The following is a 14,758-nucleotide window of genomic DNA, read 5'->3' as shown; positions in this document are numbered from 1 at the left end:
GTGAGAAAAGAAAAGGTGTATAAAAAATCCAAACAATACTTCTAGAGCTGAAACAAGCATAATATCAGAAATGAAAATTTCCCTAGAAAGGTATATAAGCAGATTGGAAAATGCAAAAGAAAGAGACAATAAACTTTAAATCATAAGCAATAGAAATGAATCAAACTGAAGCACAGAAAAGCAGCAGCAGAAAAAAGATGATTAGAACCTCAGCTACCAATGGAACAACATGAGGTTGTCTAATATAAACATACTTGAAGCCTCCTATTTGAAGAAAAAAGCAAAAAAAGATCATAATACAGAAGAAGACAAGAATTACCACTGACCTTTGTATCAGAAATAATGCAAACTAGAAGATAACACAACAACATCTTTAAAGTGCTGACAAACAAAACAAAGCAATTTAGATTTCTATGTCCAGTGAAAACATTCTTCAAAAATGAAAGGTATTTTCAGATTAACAAAAGCTGAGAGAACTTGGTGCTATATAAGAAATGTTAAAGGAAAATCTTCTGACTGAAGAAAACAACCTCAGATTAAAACTCAAATCTACACAAAGAAATCAAGAGCATCAGATATAGTAAATATGATGAAAAAATAGTGCTCATTTAAGGATTTTTCATTTATTTAAAACAAAACCGACCATTTAAAGTGAAAATTAAGTCAATAAATTGTGAAATTATAACATACAGAGAAGTAAATTGTACAACAGTAAAAACACAAAGGAGGAAGAAAATGGAAATATATTTTGTAAAATTCTTACATTATACATAAACTGATATGACAGTATTTGAAGGAAGATTAGGATAAATTAATTAAAGTTGCATATTGTAAAACCTACAGTGATCCCTTAAAAAAAAAAGAGATGTCACTAAGTTATAGAGGAAATAAATTAGAACAGTAAAAGTAGTGAACTAGTTCAAAATAAAATAAGAAGAATAAAAGTAAAATAAAAAAAACAGATGAGAAAACTACAAAAAAATAGCAAGGTAATAAATTAAAATTAAATATATTGATAATTATATTAAATATAAATGGTCTACACACTCCAATTTTGTAAAGTCAGAGGTTATCAGACTGGCTAAAAATGTAAGACCCAACTATATGCTGTCTACAAGAAATCCACTTTAAATACAATCTACAGGAAAGCTGCATTGGCTATATTAATATCATACAAAGCATATTTCAGAATAAGAATATTATGAGATTTCAAAAGAGATATCTCATAATAATAAAGGGATTCATTAACAAGAAGACATAAAACTAAATGTGAATGCACCTAAAACCAGCTTCAAGATACATAAACAAAAACTGACTGAGTGAAAGCAGAAACCAACAAATCCACAATTATATTTGGAGTTTTCAACATCTTTCTTTCAGTAACTGACAGAAAATAGAAATCAGATAGTTTAAAAAGACTTGAAAACTCTATCAAGTAATGTGTCTTTATTTACTATTATAGAACGCTATACACAAAACTACAGAATTCATATTGTTTTCAAGTGCACACAGAGTACTCACCAAGATAAACCATATTCCAGACCATAAAACAATACACTGAATAATAAGTTAAAAAGGATAGAAACCATTTGGAGTATGGACAACTCAGGACAAAACTATCAGTAAACTAGATTTGGGCTCAGAAGACTGATTCCACTAGCAAGGACAACATGTCATCTGCAAAGGGGGAATACTGCCAACTTCTGGAAAGATGTTCTTTTTTCCAAGAATCTGTTGGTCAAAGTATATAGAACTTGCTTATTCCTATTTGATAAGTAGAAAGAAGGAGAATGAGATTTTGCCCCCTATTTTTTATGACTTAGAGCCATCATACTTATGTTTTAGAACTATTGCTAATGTTATCTGTAAAGGGGGAAACATAAAGAGTAGAAATGAGCTAAAACAGTAGTGGCATAAAGATGAAGAGGAGGAATAGTCACACTAAGGAACTAGAAACAATAGGACTTGGTTACTGGGTGGAACAAGAGAATCATAGTCAAGAGCACAGGTTTGTCATGAAGAAAATGAGTTCATTTTGACAAAATATTTGTATCTAGTCTATATAAAGAACATTCACAACTCAACAATAAGAAAACAAACAACCGATTTTAAAATGGGCAAACTATTTTAACATACCTCCCAATATAGGAGTCAATACTCACAGGAAATGAAGCTAAATATCATTAGCCATCACAAAATTGCAATTTAAAATAACAAAGAGGGCTTCCCTGGTGGTGCAGTGGTTAAGAATCCGCCTGCCAATGCAAGGGTTATGGGTTCAAGCCCTGGCCGGGGAAGATCCCACATGCTGCAGAACAACTAAGCCCGTGTGCCACAACTACTGAAGCCCGTGTGCCTAGAGCCCGTGCTCCGCAACAAGAGAAGCCACTGCAATGAGAAGCCCGCGCACCACAACGAAGAGTAGCCCCCGCTCACCGCAACTAGAGAAAGCCCGTGCCCAGCAATGAAGACCCAATGCAGCCAAAAATAAAATAATTAAATTTTAAAAAATAACAAGGAGATACTACTGCATTGTCACTAGAAAGGCTAAAATGAAAAAGTTGGGAGCAACTATTACCTCATACATTGACAGTGAGAGTATAAAATGGTACAAATACTTTGGACAATGGTTTTCACTTATCATTTGATCCAGAAATTACACTCCTAGGTATTTACCCAAGAGAAATGAAAATACATATCCACAATAAAACTTTTGCATGAATGTTCATAGCAGACTTATTCATAATAGCTCCAAACTGGAAAACCCAAATGCCCAAAGGTAACTGGATAAACAAATTGTGATATGTTAATACAACAGAATTGTATCCAGCAATACAAAAGAACAAGCTGCAGATACATCTAACAACATGAACAATTCTCAAATACATTATGCTAAGCAGAGGAAGTCAGATACAAAAAGGACATTTGAGTCAAGTAACTGTAGCACATCAGAGTGGCTACATCAGGAAGCAACTAAAAATTAGGACTGGATCTTAGAAGAGAAGTCTGGAACAAACATGTAGGTTTGTTAAAGAAAAAGAGCAGATGAGATCACCAAAAGGGAATTTTTAGGCTGAGAAGAACCAAAGCCAGAATCCTGGGTAAATATTAGCATTTTAGGGATACACAGAGAAAAAAAACTTTGTGGAGAACACTGAAAAAGAGAAAAAGAGGTAGTAGGAGGAGAACCAGAAGAAAATGATATTTCAGAAAATAAGGAAAAATAATTCTGGGAGAGGACATTCTGTGTCAAAGATCCTAGAAGGACTAAGAAAGAAAAGGGTAAAGTGTTTTCTGCACTAGGCTATATACGGTCATTCCTGAGCATAGAGAAGGATATTTTAGAGGAGCAATGAGAAAAAAGGTCTATTACAGTGGACTGAGGAATGGATGAGAGGGGAGATGGGGACAGAGAATATATCCTACAGAAGTTTGTTTCAGAAAGGAAAGAAGACATAAAGAAATAGCTACGTCTATGTATTTCTATGAATTTCTGTGAATGTAATCTTCCTACCTGATTATAAATTTGGGCTATTTAATAAGTACTCTTCAGCAAATGGCTTCTCAGTAAGAGGTTCATGATATCACCCATGCATTTTCTGATAAAGGAAAAGCTGACTTAGAGAAAAGCACATTTTATAAACTAGTTCACATATTATATAAAAGCAAAGATCCAGATTGCGGTATAGAATTGAAAGTCTTGTTTTTGCTCTGTGAAGAAAACTAGGCTGTATTTCCTTGTTTCTGGTTCACTTGTATCTCGTGATTGTGTCACCTTGTGTTTCTCCATTTGAAAATAAAAGGCAAACTCAGCAGTTCCTTTTTTCCTAAACTGCTTCAGTAACCAGCAGTTGCCACATTAAAAGCTTTAGCTGGAAGATTGTAAAAATAGGCTAATGCTTCCTAGCAGGTAACTACTTTTGAACAAACTCTCCTTTCAGGGATGTAGTGAGGTCAAATCAAATGGCCTAGGAAGGACAGGTTGTGAGAGAGAAGCGAGAGCTGGTTGAGATTCAAATGGCAAAAGTGCATTGTGCTTGGAATGTTTTGTGTAAATGTTAAACAGCGCCCACATTTAACCACCTGCTTCTTGTTTAGAAGAGTTCAAATGAACAATTTCAAGCACAACTGAGTAACACTCAAAAGAAAATCAAGTGTAATTTCCTAAGTTGTTGAAGCAAGTGTTCTTCTATGAAATCACCATTAGTATTTCTAAACCGAATTTGATTATATTTGAAATTTACTGCACACAGTTCAGTGGCACCTGGAAATTTCTTCATGCATAGATAAAATTACAAGAAAGACTATTTAAGATGATTGTTTGTGTGTGTGTGTGTGTGTGTGTGTGTGTGTGTGTGTGTTTTAAAATACCCTGGGTCATATTTGTGTTTTAAAATACCCTGGGTCATATTTGTGATAAAACTAAATTACTAAAGTTGAAATCTTTAATTATCTTTAATAATTTTTCATTTAATTTTTCTCTTCCTTGTGAATAAAATTTGCTTTTCTTTTAAGGCACAGTAAAAAGTAAGAAAAAAGTACCATATAAAAACACCTACATGACACCAACCGTACAGCTTATCTTGAAATTCTTCACCTGTCTGCTCTCTCTAAATATTGACCAATTAGGGAAGAAAGGTAATGGCAGGATTTTCAGGTTACTTTGATAAATCTCCTAAGAAGATAACTCTTTTACTGCCTTTATTAAATATCAACGTCCCATTATCTTTGCTGCTTTAAACCCTTCAGTCTTCCTCAAAGGCAGAATCAAGTTTAAATGTTGAACCTCATCAGACCCTCCATTCTAGTTCCGTGGTTACTCACTGCCATGGGCATTCCTGACTTTCAGATATTTTTTCCTACCAAGGACTTCTCTGTTTATTCCACTTATACAGATCCTTCCCATCTTACAGTATCAACTCAGTAATTTTCTTGCCTCTTACAGCTTAACTCATACCTCATTTCTTTGTCTTTGTTATCATTTTTTACCTGTACCCACACTCAGCCTTAATAATTTTCTTCCTTATGACATCTCTGTATTACTAGCTTCTAAGGCTAGATAGCAATTCATGTACATGCTTTGTCTTCCTTAATAGATTATCTTCTTAAGCGCAGGAGCTTACTGGTTTCTTAGCACCACCTACAATGACTCTTATGATACTATGCCGCAGCAATATTTGATAAAGATTTGTTGACTAATATATGAGAGGAAAATAATTTTAACTTTTAATTATAGAACTTGTAATTACAACACTGTTAGATATAGCATTAAAAAAACTATAGAAAAATGTTTCTCATTAAATAATTTTAAAGAAACTATTCAAATTAAAGTTTTCATAACCCTCCTTAACTGAACATACATTTATTTCCTCTAAAAGTCATAAAAGTCATCAATCTCTTCCAAAACATCCCATAAAACAGCCTTGATTTAGTAATTCCCTGATCTCCAGGAATCCATCCTAAGGGAAGGAAGGTAACTCTTCATTTGTTAAGTTCACTCATTAGGTAAATCATTTCATCAGCATGAATGTTCAACTTTTGCACACATTAGTGCTAAAAAATCAAATGCTAAAAAGTTATTACAAAATTAGAGCTGAGGATAAAATACTAACACTAGTGCTGCTGAAACTAAACCACTTGTTTTATTTATTGCATAGGTTTCACAACCTAGGTTGATGTAAAATAAATATATTCTGCCTTTCTCCTCAACTCCAAGAAGAAGCTAATGATGAAGCCAGATGAGAACCTGATTTAATGATTGTTGAGCAAGAATATTTGGCTTGTAAATCTGGCTAGTACCCACTTAATGCAAGACGAGGACACATCAACAAAACTGCCCCCCAAATGGAAAAAAAATGAAGAAGCAAAAAACTTCAGAACCCACACCAAAAATAAAACCCACGCAGGGTTCTGCTTCTCTTATGCTAAGTCCTAGAAAAATCTTTGTAGGGCTGGAAATATAAACCAAACAACCTAATTTTCTCATAATGTCAGTCTGGAACAGCCACTATGAATTTGGCTAAACTATTCTTGATTGGGTTTTACTACAGACATTTCTGGGGGAGGGGGGAGTTAATGCATTCCATAAAGTATTACTCACTGTGCAAAACAATATATTAGTCTTAATGTTTTAAAACTACATCTTCAAAAAACACCCGATGGCGGAAGAGTAAGACGCGGAGATCACCTTCCTCCCCACAGATACACCAGAAATACATCTACACGTGGAACAACTTCTACAGAACACCTACTGAACGCTGGCAGAAGACCTCAGACCTCCCAAAAGGCAAGAAACCCCCCACGTACCTGGGTAGGGCAAAAGAATAAACAGAGACAAAAGAATAGGGACGGGACCTGCACCAGTGGGAGGGAGCTGTGAAGGAGGAAAAGTTTCCATACACTAGGAAGCCCCTTCGCGGGCGGAGGCTGCGGGTGGCGGAGGGGAAAGCTTCGGAGCCGCGGAGGAGAGCACAGCAACAGGGGTGCGGAGGACAAAGCAGAGAGATTCCTGCACAGAGGATCGGTGCCGACCGGCACTCAGCAGCCCGAGAGGCTTGTCTGCTCACCCGGCGGGGCGGGCGGGGCTGGGAGTTGAGGCTCGGGCTTCGGTCGGAGTGCTGGGAGAGGACTGGGGTTGGCGGCGTGAACACAGCCTGCAGGGGGTTAGTGTGCCACGGCTAGCCGGGAGGGAGTCCAGGAAAAAGTCTGGACCTGCCGAAGAGGCAAGAGACTTTTTCTTACCTCTTTGTTTCCTGGTGCGCGAGGAGAGGGGATTAAGAGCGCTGCTTAAAGGAGCTCCAGAGACGGGCGCGAGCCGCGGCTAAAAGCGCGGACCCCAGAGACGGGCATGAGACGCTAAGGCTGCTGCTGCCGCCCCCAAGAAGCCTGTGTCCGAGCACAGGTCACTATCCACACCCATCTTCCGGGGAGCCTGTGCAGCCCGCCACTGCCAGGGTCCCGGGATCCAGGAACAACTTCCCCGGGAGAACGCACGGCGCGCCTCAGGCTGCTGCAACGTCACGCCGGCCTCTGCCGCCGCAGGCCCGCCCCGCACGCCGTGCCCCTCCCTCCTCCCCCGGGCCTGAGTGAGCCACAGCCCCCGAATCAGCGGCTCCTTTAACCCCGTCCTGTCTGAGCGAAGAACAGATGCCCTCCAGCGACCTACACGCAGAGGCGGGGCCAAATCCAAAGCTGAGCCCCTGGGAGCTGTGCGAACAAAGAAGAGAAAGGGAAATCTCTCCCAGCAGCCTCAGAAGCAGAGGATTAAAGCTCCACAATCAACTTAATGTACCCTGCATCTGTGGAATACATGAATAGACAACCATCATCCCAAATTAAGGAGGTGGACTTTGAGAGCAAGATTTATGATTTTTCCCCCTTTTCCTCTTTTTGTGAGTGTGTATGTGTATGCTTCTGTGTGAGGTTTTGTCTGTATAGCTTTGCTTCCACCATTTGTCCTAGGGTTCTATCCATCCGGGTTGTTTTGTTTTGTTTTTTCCTTAATAATTACTTTTTATTTTAATAACTTTAATATATTTTATCTTATTTTATTTTACTTTATCTTCTTTCTTTTTTTCCTTCCTTCCTTCCTCCCTCCCTCCCTTCTTCCTTTCCTTCCTTCTTTCTTTCTTTCTTTCTTTCTTTCTTTCTTTCTTTCTTTCTTTCTTTCTTTCTTTCTTTCTTTCTTCTTATACTAATTCTTTCTAATTTTTCTCCCTTTTATTCTGAGCCGTATTGATGAAAGGCTCTTGGTGCTAAAGCCAGGAGTCAGTGCTGTGCCTCTGAGGTGGGAGAGCCAACTTCAGGACACTGGTCCACAAGAGACCTCCCAGCTCCACATAATATCAAATGGTGAAAATCTCCCAGAGATCTCCATCTCAACACCAGCACTCAGCTTCACTCAACGACCAGCAAGCTACAGTGCTGGACACCCTATGCCAAACAACTAGCAAGACAGGAACACAACAACACCCATTAGCAGAGAGGCTGCCTAAAATCATAATAAGGCCACAGACACCCCAAAACAAAGCAGCAGACGTGGACCTGCCCACCAGAAAGACAAGATCCAGCCTCATCCACCAGAACACAGGCATTAGTCCCCTCCACCAGGAAGCCTACACAACCCACCGAACCAAACTTAGCCACTGGGGATAGACACCAAAAACAATGGGAACTATGAACCTGCAGCCTGCAAAAAGGAGACCCCAAACACAGTAAGATAAGCAAAATGAGAAGACAGAAAAGCACACAGCAGATGAAGGAGCAAGTTAAAAACCCACCAGACCTAACAAATGAAGAGGAAATAGGCAGTCTACCTGAAAAAGAATTCAGAATAATGATAGTAAAGATGATCCAAAATCTTGGAAATAGAAGACAAAATGCAAGAAACATTAACAAGGACCTAGAAGAACTAAAGATGAAACAAACAACGATGAACAACACAATAAATGAAATTAAAAATACTCTACATGGGATCAATAGCAGAATAAGTGAGGCAGAAGAGCGGATAAGTGACCTGGAAGATAAAATAGTGGAAATAACTACTGCAGAGCAGAATAAAGAAAAAAGAATGAAAAGAACTGAGGACAGTCTCAGAGACCTCTGGGACAACATTAAAGCACCAACATTCGAATTATAGGGGTTCCAGAAGAAGAAGAGAAAAAGAAACGGACTGAGAAAATATGTGAAGAGATTATAGTTGAAAACTTCCCTAATATGGGAAAGGAAATAGTTAATCAAGTCCAGGAAGCACAGAGAGTCCCATACAGGATAAATCCAAGAATAAATACGCCAAGACACATATTAATCAAACTGTCAAAAATTAAATACAAAGAAAACATATTAAAAGCAGCACGGGAAAAACGACAAATAACACACAAGGGAATCCCCATAAGGTTAACAGCAGATCTTTCAGCAGAAACTCTGCAAGCCAGAAAGGATTGGCAGGACATACTTAAAGTGATGAAGGAGAAAAACCTGCAACAAAGATTACTCTACCCAGCAAGGGTCTCATTCAGATTTGATGGAGAAATTAAAACCTTTACAGACAAGCAAAAGCTGAGAGAGTTCAGCACCACCAAACCAGCTTTACAACAAATGCTAAAGGAACTTCTCTAGGCAAGACACACAAGAGAAGGAAAAGACCTACAATAACGAACCCAAAACAATTAAGAAAATGGGAATAGGAACATACATATCGATAATTACCTTAAATGTAAATGGACTAAATGCTCCCACCAAAAGACACAGATTAGCTGAATGGATACAAAAACAAGACCCATATATATGCTGTCTACAAGAGACCCACTTCAGACCTAGAAACACATACAGAATGAAAGTAAGGGGATGGAAAAAGATATTCCATGCAAATGGAAACCAAAAGAAAGCTGGAGTAGCAATTCTCATATCAGACAAAATAGACTTTAAAATAAAGACTATTAGAAGAGACAAAGAAGGACACTACATAATGATCAAGGGGTCAGTCCAAGAGGAAGATAAAACAATTGTAAATATTTATGCACCCAACATAGGAGCACCTCAATACATAAGGCAAATACTAACAGCCGTAAAAGCGGAAATCGACAGTAACACATTCATAGTAGGGGACTTTAACACCCCACTTTCACCAATGGACAGATCATCCAAAATGAAAATAAATAAGGAAACACAAGCTTTAAATGATACATTAAACAAGATGGATTTAATTGATATTTGTAGGACATTCCATCCAAAAACAACAGAATACACATTTTTCTCAAGTGCTAATGGAATATTCTCCAGGATAAATCATATCTTGGGTCACAAAACAAGCGTTGGTAAATTTAAGAAAATTGAAATTGTATCAAGTATGTTTTCCGACCACAACGCTATGAGAGTAGATATCAATTACAGGAAAAGATCTGTAAAAAATACAAACACATGGAGGCTAAACAATACACTACTTAATAACGAAGTGATCACTGAAGAAATCGAAGAGGAAATTAAAAAATACCTAAAAACAAATGACAATGGAGACATGACGACCCAAAACATATGGGATGCAGCAAAAACAGTTCTAAGAGGGAAGTTTATAGCAATACAATCCTACCTTAAGAAACAGGAAACATCTCGAATAAACAACCTAACCTTGCACCTAAAGCAATTAGAGAAATAAGAACAAAAAAACCCCAAAGTTAGCAGAAGGAAAGAAATCATAAAAATCAGATCAGAAATAAATGAAAAAGAAATGAAGGAAACAATAGCAAAGATCAATAAAACTAAAAGCTGGTTCTTTGAGAAGATAAACAAAATTGATCAACCATTAGCCAGACTCATCAAGAAAAAAAGGGAGAAGACTCAAATCAATAGAACTAGAAATGAAAAAGGAGAAGTAACAACTGACACTGCAGAAATAAAAAAGATCATGAGAGATTACTACAAGCAACTCTATGCCAATAAAATGGACAACCTGGAAGAAATGGACAAATTCTTAGAAAAGCACAACCTTCCGAGACTGAATCAGGAAGAAATAGAAAATATGAACAGACCAATCACAAGCTCTGAAATTGAAACTGTGGTTAATAATCTTCCAACAAACAAAAGCCCAGGACCAGTTGGGTTCACAGGTAAATTCTATCAAACATTTAGAGAAGAGCTAACACCTATCCTTCTCAAACTCTTCCAAAATATAGCAGAGGGAGGAACACTCCCAAACTCATTCTACAAGGCCACCATCAACTTGATACCAAGACCAGACAAGGATGTCACAAAGAAAGAAAACTACAGGCCAATATCACTGATGAACATAGATGCAAAAATCCTAAACAAAATACTAGCAAACAGAATCCAACCGCACATTAAAAGGATCATACACCATGATCAAGTGGGGTTTGTTCCAGGAATGCAAGGATTCTTCAATATATGCAAAATAATCAATGTGATACACCATATTAACATATTGAAGGAGAAAAACCATAGGATCATCTCAATAGATGCAGAGAAAGCTTTCGACAAAATTCAACACCCATTCTTGATAAAAGCCCTGCAGAAAGTAGGCATAGAGGGAACTTTCCTCAACATAATAAAGGCCATATATGACAAACCCACAGCCAACATTGTCCTCAATGGTGAAAAACTGAAAGCATTTCCACTAAGATCAGGAACAAGACAAACTTGCCCACTCTCACCACTCTTATTCAACATAGTTTTGGAAGTTTTAGCCACAGCAATCAGAGAAGAAAAGGAAATAAAAGGAATCCAAATCGGAAAAGAAGTAAAGCTGTCACTGTTTGAAGAGGACATGATACTATACATAGAGAATCCTAAAGATGCTACCAGAAAACTGCTAGAGCTAATCAATGAATTTGGTAAAGTAGCAGGATTCAAAATTAATGCACAGAGATCTCTGGCATTCCTATACACTAATGATGAAAAATCTGAAAGTGAAATCAAGTGAACACTCCCATTTACCACTGCAACAAAAAGAATAAAATATCTAGGAATAAACCTACCTAAGGAGACAAAAGACCTGTATGCAGAAAATTATAAGACACTGATGAAAGAAATTAAAGATGATACAAATAGATGGAGAGATATACCATGTTCTTGGATTGGAAGAATCAACATTGTGAAAATGACTCTACTACCCAAAGCAATCTACAGATTCAATGCAATCACTATCAAATGACCACTGGCTTTTTTCACAGAACTAGAACAAAAAATTTCTCAATTTGTATGGAAACACAAAAGACCCCGAATAGCCAAAGCAATCTTGAGAACGAAAAATGGAGCTGAAGGAATCAGGCTCCCTAACTTCAGACTATACCACAAAGCTACAGTAATCAAGACAGTATGGTACTGGCACAAAAACAGAAAAATAGATCAATGGAACAGGATAGAAAGCCCAGAGATAAACCCACACACATATGATCACCTTATCTTTGATAAAGGAGGCAGGAATGTAGAGTGGAGAAAGGACAGCCTCTTCAATAAGTGGTGCTGGGAAAACTGGACAGGTACATGTAAAAGTATGAGACTAGATCACTCCTTAACACCATACACAAAAATGAGTTCAAAATGGATTAAAGACCTAAATGTAAGGCCAGAAACTATAAAACTCTTAAAGGAAAACATAGGCAGAACACTCTATGACATAAATCACAGCAAGATGCTTTTTGACCCACCTCCTAGAGAAATGGAAATAAAAACAAAAATAAACAAATGGGACCTAATGAAACTTCAAAGCTTTTGCACAGCAAAGGAAACCATAAACAAGACGAAAAGACAACCCTCAGAATGCGAGACAATATTTGCAAATGAAGCAACTGACAAAGGATTCATCTCCAAAATTTATAAGCAGCCCATGCAGCTTAATAACAAAAAAACAAACAACCCAATCCATAAATGGGCAGAAGACCTAAATAGACATTTCTCCAAAGAAGATATACAGACTGCTAACAAACACATGAAAGAATGCTCAACATCATTAATCATTAGAGAAATGCAAATCAAAACTACAATGAGATATCATCTCACACGAGTCAGAATGGCCATCATCAAAAAATCTAGAAACAATAAATGCTGGAGAGGGTGTGGAGAAAAGGGAACAGTCTTGCACTGCTGGTGGGAATGTGAATTGGTACAGCCATATGGAGAACAGTATAGAGGTTCCTTAAAAAACTACAAATAGAACTACCATATGACCCAACAATCCCACTACTGGGCATATACCCTGAGAAAACCATAATTCAAAAAGAGTCATGTACCAAAATGTTCATTGCAGCTCTGTTTACAATAGCCCAGAGATGAAAACAACCTAAGTGTCCATCATCGGATGAATGGATAAAGAAAATGTGGCACATATATACAATGGAATATTACTCAGCCATAAAAAGAAACGAAATTGAGCTATTTGTAATGAGGTGGATAGACCTAGAGTCTGTCATACAGAGTGAAGCAAGTCAGAAAGGGAAAGACAAATACCGTATGCTAACACATATATATGGAATTTAAGGGAAAAAAATGTCATGAAGAACCTAGGGGTAAGACAGGAATAAAGACACAGACATACTAGAGAATGGACCTGAGGATATGGGGAGGGAGAAGGGTAGCTGTGACAAAGCGAGAGAGAGGCATGGATATATATATACTACCAAATGTAAGGTAGACAGCTAGTGGGAAGCAGCAACATAGCACAGGGAGGTGAGCTCGGTGCTTTGTGACCGCCTGGAGGGGTGGGATAGGGAGGGTGGGAGGGAGGGAGATGCAAGAGGGAAGAGATATGGGAACATATGTATACGTATAACTGATTCACTTTGTTATAAAGCAGAAAGTAACACACCATTGTAAAGCAATTATACTCCAATAAAGATGTTAAAAAAAAAAACCTGTAATACAAAATTTCATGTTTTAAGGTTCTTATTTCCAAGAGTCACACGTGCTACCAAGTGTTCTCTATCAAACAATTTGAGAGAGAAAAATGATAGCTTAAGGTAACCACTCAGGAATTAAATGTCCATCTAAAGTATGTGATGAATTGGGAGGTTGTGATTGACATATATACACTAATATGTATAAAATGGATAACTAATAAGAACCTGCTGTATAAAAAATTTTTAAAATACAAAATAAATTTTAAAAACCTACATCTTCAAACTTAGCTGAAATTACCCCTAATTCTAGTGCTCAAGGATTTAGTCACCATGGTTCTATATACTACAAGACACATGATATAATATAATGCCAGCTAATGCAGAATGCCATAAAGAAAAATAAGACAGACCGAGTGGATAGAATGACAAAGGGTGCTGCTCTATAAAGGGTGGCAAGAAAGGTCTATTTGGTGTGATGGTTTTCGCACAGAAACTTAAGCCATACAAATGTCTAGAGAAGGAACAGGCAGAGGAAATAGAGCAAATCCCTTGGACAGGTATGTGTAGGGCAAGTTCAAGGAACAGCCAGATCAGGCATCTCCAGAACAGCTGGGGCTGGAGATAAGAGGATACCGGAAATAAAGGCAGAGAGGTTGTCAGAGTCCATATCCCCAAGGTGCTTGTAGACCTCGTGAGTGTTAGGCTTTTATTTTAAGTGTGAAGGAAGCTATTTTAGGCTTGAAAGCAGGACAACCCAGCTCAAATATTTTTCCTGTTACTCTACAGGAAAAGTAAAACAAAGGCTATTGTCCTAAGTCTCATGTAGAGAAACAGCTGTTGAAGAAGCAAGTGTCACTTCCAGGAAGGAAGGAAGGAAAATTCCAGTGCCCATGGAGGCAGCATTTAAATTCCCAAAACCCCCTCCATATACTGCATGCAAATATAAATACGACTTTAAAATAATAGAACATAATTGTATAGAAACTGGAATATGACACTTTTTCTTTTTATTTAAAATAGAGCTCTATATGCTTCACAGAAACAAGTTCAAGGAGTGCTTAATTTATTATTTTTGCCACTTTACAAAACAATACTTTTTTGGAAAATGCATACATAAAAATATAACATTCAGGCAGATACCTATTTACATCTGGAGGCAACTGAAAGTTATGCAATAATATTTTTAAAAGCTTTAAAATAAATACTTTTATGACTTGCTTTTGGTAAAGTTAAACATTTGGTATGAAGGCTATCACTGAGTTCATACTAAATTCTAAAATACTGTTATTTTTAAACAAAATAAGTATACATATATTACTATAAAATGCATATTTCCACCAGCTAGAAATTAATGAAACCTCTGAATGTCATTCATTTCTCTTTGGAATTTGGAATTCTCTTCAGCATCA

This window comes from Grampus griseus (assembly GCF_964374135.1).
Source record: "Grampus griseus genome assembly, chromosome: 7".
Taxonomy (NCBI): Eukaryota; Metazoa; Chordata; class Mammalia; order Artiodactyla; family Delphinidae; genus Grampus; species Grampus griseus.
The sequence above is the reverse complement of the archived record's forward strand: the minus strand, read 5'-3'. Positions refer to the sequence as shown.